The sequence below is a fragment of the Cryptomeria japonica genome, chromosome 7, assembly GCF_030272615.1.
Source record: "Cryptomeria japonica chromosome 7, Sugi_1.0, whole genome shotgun sequence".
Lineage (NCBI taxonomy): Eukaryota > Viridiplantae > Streptophyta > Pinopsida > Cupressales > Cupressaceae > Cryptomeria > Cryptomeria japonica.
The window spans coordinates 777,642,955-777,649,317 of record NC_081411.1 but is presented as its reverse complement, the minus strand read 5'-3'; positions in this window follow the sequence as shown (position 1 = coordinate 777,649,317).

The window sequence follows — 6,363 nt, the reverse complement described above, 5'->3', positions numbered from 1 at the left end:
CAAGCTATCACGAAGTCAATATAAGCACATCACACACTTTATAATGGATGATATCTTTTGGATAATGATTTTAACATGATTGTTCAACTTTTCTATATTGCTTTTCACTATCATGATTTCTGAGTGAATCCAGGATGTCTTTGACTAGAGGAACAAGGAAGAAACACGATATTTTTCTTGTCCGCTGTCTGAAAATTAATCGTTAATATTTTCAAATTTGTCTCAGGACATGATCATGATAATATCATTGAAGACATTTCCGATTTGCGTATTGAAATGATTAATACTCCCTGTTTTACACAAGCAACACTCAGGTCATCTCGGTTCAATTATACCTTGATGCTTGTGCTTACTTGCTATATCAAAATCCAGGAAAATAGTAATCAGGTCATCATGGTTTAATTATACCATCGATGTTTGCACTCACTTCCCACATTTCAAAAGCTCAATGATGACAAAACGCAAAATAATCCAGTGGCTAGTCCAGTCATAGTTTGCATTCCATTGCATTTTAGCTTGCATTTCATTCTTGCATGGGATCCAAAAATATCCTTTTCTCCAAGGTTCAATCTATCACAGGAATCATCAAGATATCATCACAAGTGTATACACAATCAGATGAATGACTCATTATATTCAAATATTATCAACCCAGCAAAAATTATATGCTATCTCTCTCTCAACAGAATCAACATCAACATATCCAAAAAAATTTGCAACTTGATATCAACAAACTGTCAGTTCTTTATCTATCAACTTTATCAAATTAAATCAATCAATCAAATCTAATCAATTTTGAATCATGTCTTATACAAGATGTATCCTTCCTGAAACCAGATGATCTGATTCTGAATCATGTCTTATACCAGATGTATCCTTCCTGAAACCAGACATTCTGATCATGTCTTATACAGGATGTATCCTTCGTGAAACCAGAGGCTTTGATCATCATTGTCTTATACATGATGAATCCTTCCTAAAACCAAACTAAATCTAATCAATCAATATTTTTCAATCTTACCCATCTAACCAACCAAGTTAAATCGAAGAACTCACATTTTCATCAAAACAGAGTTGCAGAAATCAAATCAAATCTATCAGGATATCAATTTCACAAAACTCCAAAGATCAATTATCTCAATTGATCTCCTGAGGGGGCATCATCATACCAGAATTCAACAATCAAGATATGGGGTATCCTATCAAACCAATATCAACATCAAAATGATATTATTCTTTGAATCAACGTATCATCACACCTCGCTTCAAAGAGGGGCAAAATGTATACACCTAAAAATGGTCTGAAGATAATTAATTAAATAAGAAATTATTTAGTTAATCCTCCTTCTCAATTTCATTGAATTCACTAAACAATTTGATTAAACTTCCCCTTTCATCTACTTATTAATAAATCTAAGGATTTATTAAATAGGTTCATTTCAACCCTTTAATTAATTGATACCCTCCATCAAAATCATTTCTTCTAAATCCCCTAATTAATTAAAACAAACCAAATCCATGAGTTGTTGAGATTAATTAGCCTTTTCATATTATTTGAATTTCTAAATTCAAATTCTCCTAACTTCTACCACTCCTAAACCTAACCATTCCTAAACATAACCCATTCTACCTACCACCATGTCCCTTTTCATCCAACCTCTTCTAGAACCTTTGTGTAACATTTCACTAAGTGTTCCCTTTCATCTAAATTCTTCTAGAAGCCTCTTGACACTTGTCACCATAGAGATGACCGATGTTCCCTTTAATCCAACCCCTTTGCCAACTTCTTCCAATTTAACCATTGATATCTTAAGATCAATCTTGATCATTGATTCTTGCCACATCACCCCTAGCCTTGGGAAATTCTATAAATAGACCTCATTTTGGAGCACAAAGGGTACCAAATTCATATCATGATTCTGTCCCAATTTCATTTCATCTTATACATTGTTGCTATAGGCATCTAGCATCTAGTTTATCATTCTTAGCAATGTTATCATGCTCACTTTTAGCTTAATTGCATCTTAATCTTAACCTATTTGCTAGATTAATCATGAATTCATATATCTTAATCATTCTATTCTTTTTAGATCATGCATCTTCATCATTTAAATCCTCCATCTAAGTGTAGTCAAGTCACTGGAATTTGTATAATCAGATCTGAGAGCATTTTTCATACTCGCATTTACTAGGTGGTAATAAGTCGATTAGCTATGGTTTTACATTTCTTTGATTTAATCTTCTAACCATTGCTTGTAATGATTTATTGAGTGCATTATGTTTGCAGGAACAAGTACACTTCACAGAGCATGACAGAAAGTAATTACAAATGCTTGAATGTAAACAATGGAGATGTATACCTTGTAGATCTGCAACTTTTTGATGATGATTTCTTTGCTTCTTGAATGTAATCACAAATGTTATATGAAATGGAATGTAACATGACAAAACCCTAACACACACATGCTTGCAAATGAATGTTGTAATGTTACTCCAATGGATGAATGAAGAAGACTTGAATGCTTGAATGCTTGATGATGACATTGAGATCTTGTATCTTCTCCTTATGCTCTCTATCCGTCTATGCGTTATCCATCTATTCATCATCCATCCCTAAATGAGGGTATTGAATTATCTTTTATACATGCCTCAAGGATTAACTTTCAACCAGCAAAGGCCAACAAAGTGGAATAACAAACCCCGAATACAAGAAGTGCATAGGAGATCGGGCAATCCACAAATAAGACCACCCTAGGAGATAGGGACAGGGGTGCCATGCCACTGTCCTAGAGGAACAAGGGTGCCACGCCCTTGTCCTAGGGGGACCATGGGTGCCATGTCCCTATCCTAGGGGGGATAGGGGTGCCACGCCCCTGTCCTGCCCTATTTTAGGGCCCGGATAGAGTCTAGAGCTGATATAGGACATGAAGGAGGAAGGGAGAAAGGTTAGAAATGCAAAAATAGGTCTCAGTTAAGGAAGTAGATGTTGTCGCCAAGGTAAGGACCCCAAATGTGGTTAAAATTACAAGGGTCATAATTTTATGACACTACAGTAAGATATCTAAAATACATCTATCTAAAAGATATCAAGAAATATAAATTTTGAACTCTTTTGTTCACTGAGAGGTGGACTAGCTTATAGGCCATGAATCCACAATTACTAATCCTTTAAAATATGTGAAGTATTTTTTCAATCCAAGATCAATAGATTATCTATCTATCCTATCCTCACTACCAATCTCAGTGGACAAACATGCATCCATTGCGTTTATTAATCTAGTCAAATTGGGAACTAGGGCTAGATCCCTAGAAGAATATAGTTTTTTTCCAAAAATTGCCACCTTTTTTGTTACTTTTTATTCTCATATCTAGGTTTCCCATCATAAAATTTTCTTCAAAACCTACGTTGGATCCACCAATATTGTCTAAAAAAAATATTAAATCTATAACCCTAGAAGGGACCACTTCATCATTCTAGAGGAAACTATCTAATGTCTTACCATCAACTATCTGAATAATATAGTAATATACTATAATATAAATAATAATAACACAGTAAAAATAATATTTGTTCAAATGTGAGAAAAGGTGACTAAAATAAGAAGATAGAGAAAGGTGAAGGTGGTGAAGGTTATATGTAGAGCATTGGAAAGTGAGTCAGAGTTTCCATCCAATAGAACATGCTTGTAGCGAACATGAGAGAGAAGGGGATAATTTATAGATTTGGAGAAAATTATAGTAGGGATTGGACTACAAGTTGCATAAAGGAGCATTGGTTGAATGGCTCAACTCTATAATTTATCTTTAAAGTATTCTTTTTTGCCCATAGTTCTAGAGCAAGGAAGAAAGGAATCGAGTACTACAGAATGGTCCATAGATCTTTAGAAATTTGACCATGTATCCATAGAAGTGGAAACCTAATTTCAATAAATATGATTTAATTCTACAATCCAAACCCTTATCCTAGATAACGACTTCCATCTCTATCAAATCTTTGTTTTTTAGTTGTCATTGTATTTGCTACACTTATGGCCTCTTCTTCGTTGGGTAGTTTTCCTCAAAATTCTTTATGGTTTTTCACTCTACATAGTAGAAAGTTTCCTCTTCAATGGTGGTAGACTAAACCTATTCTCCAAAGGGGGTGTCAATGGAGAGTTCAATAGGAATCATCTTAATATGCACTAACTTGATTCTTGAAAATAGATATAAATTGGAATATCTATAGATTTTTTTGATCTCCACTATGACCCCCACAACTTTTTGTCCTTCAAACATTTGAGGAGAAGATTGTATACATTAATTGAAATTTTGTCCAATTCGAATGTGAGGACGCAAAAATTATTGAAAACTAAGGTGGTAGAGGATAAGGAGATGTATAGTGATGCATTCAACATAAGAAAGAACAAAAAAAAACTTATCCTTAGGATATGTTATTCAATGAAAGGATGGATCAGAGGTTGAGTTATGGTCTAGGGGGCCATCAAATCAAAATAAAATTGGAATTATAGAACAAAGATGCATCAATCAACCTATTTCAAAGGTTCTAAATAGGAGCAGCATGGTTAGGAAGAAGAAGGGAAGAAAAACTAAGAAACAAAAGAGGGAAGCATTTCTTTTAGAGAAGAGGTTATCTAGTATTAGGGATTGCATGCTAAAATATAGGAGAGGAAGCACCTCCCTTGGAATGAGATGAGCATCACCAATTGTAACATTAAGGGCTGAAACTTCCACAAAAAATAGATCACAACCAATCACCATCTAGATAATTTTTTGTTCGATGTGATTTTTATGCAATTATAGAAATTAATGTCTTCAAAATTGTCAAAATTCCTAAAGAATTGTAAGTCATGTGATGGTACTTCTGGTGAGTTGATTCAGATTATTGGAGGATTGTGTATTTTATGGAAACCTATGAGAGAAAGAATTACATAAATTGAGGAACACCAAAAACTAGCTATTCTAGAAGGGTAGTCTATATTCCTTCGATATTTGTTTGTTTGTATTTAATATTTATGTTCACATTAAAAAAAAGATAAGAAGGGGGTGGAAGAATAATTATCCATCAAAATGGAGTATATTCAGGGTGGTAAGATGATATTGGAGGAATATTTCAATGCAATCATAAGAAATTGGAAGTGAAATGTTGAGGTATTTGTAGATAAAGTGTGGCTATGGTTGACTTCATGAGAATTGTAGATGATAATAAATTATATGATCCACAACCAAAGCACTGACTCTACAGTTGGAATCATACAAGAGTAGGCTTTACTAACATTGAAAACTGATCGGATCATTTCCTAGTTTTCACAAAATGGCTAGACCAGCAGGCAAGATCAGAGATCAAAATTCTTCAAATTTCACTTTCAAATAATTTATTTGTAATGCTAGAAATTTGTGAAGATTTGAGGAATTATTAGATCCACTTTAAGTTTAAAAGGATTTAGCTGAGGGAAGATCTATTGGATCTCATCAAAAAGTGGTGCAATAAATTTTTTAAATCAAGAGCTTCATATTCTGCAGGAAGCTAGATCATATCAAGAAGAAATTGAAAGAACAAAATGTCATATCGTTTAAAAATGTCTTCTTGGAAACAGAGTGTGTTGAGAGGGATTCGATAGCTTTTAGTGAAAACATTATTCATCTTGGTATGTTTTAGGAGGATTACCTCAAAGAGAAGGAATCATTAGATAAAGACTCACAATCACTAGCTAGGGAGGAGAATATTGGAAGGCTAAATCAAGGAAAAGTTGGTTGGAGGTTGGAGATCTCAACACAAATTATTTTTATAACTTATTAAAATCTAAGAGAATGATAAATAGGATGATTAAAATGAGGAAAAGTTAGGAACAAACATTATGGGTGGTAAAGAGATTATTGATTTAGTTGCCAAAATTGAGGACAAGTTAAGGACAAACATTATAGGTGGTAAGGAGATTACTAGTTTAGCTATCAACTTATTGAAATTAATGCTTGCCTCAAATAATGACTTTAGTAAAGTTATTTATAGAAGAATCTTGGAGCATATAAAACATTTGGTAAGTGATCAAAATAATGTCATTCTTATGCCACCATTCAAAGAGGAAGAAATGAAGGTGACAGCCTTTCAGCTTCACCTCTTAGAAAAATGGTGTCTCAACTTCATATTTTCATAAGGTTATTAATTTATAGTAAGTTTTTATTTGAGAATGTATTAGTCTAAAATTTTCCTATAAATTTTCATTGCAAGATCATGTCTAGATTTGAAGATATTAGGGTTTCTTTTTTTGAAATTTGCAAATGAAAGTTTTCGAGTCAATTTTGAGGGCCTTAGAGTCTCTGAAATGGTACAAAATTGTCCATAACTACTATAGAAAGCTATAGCTT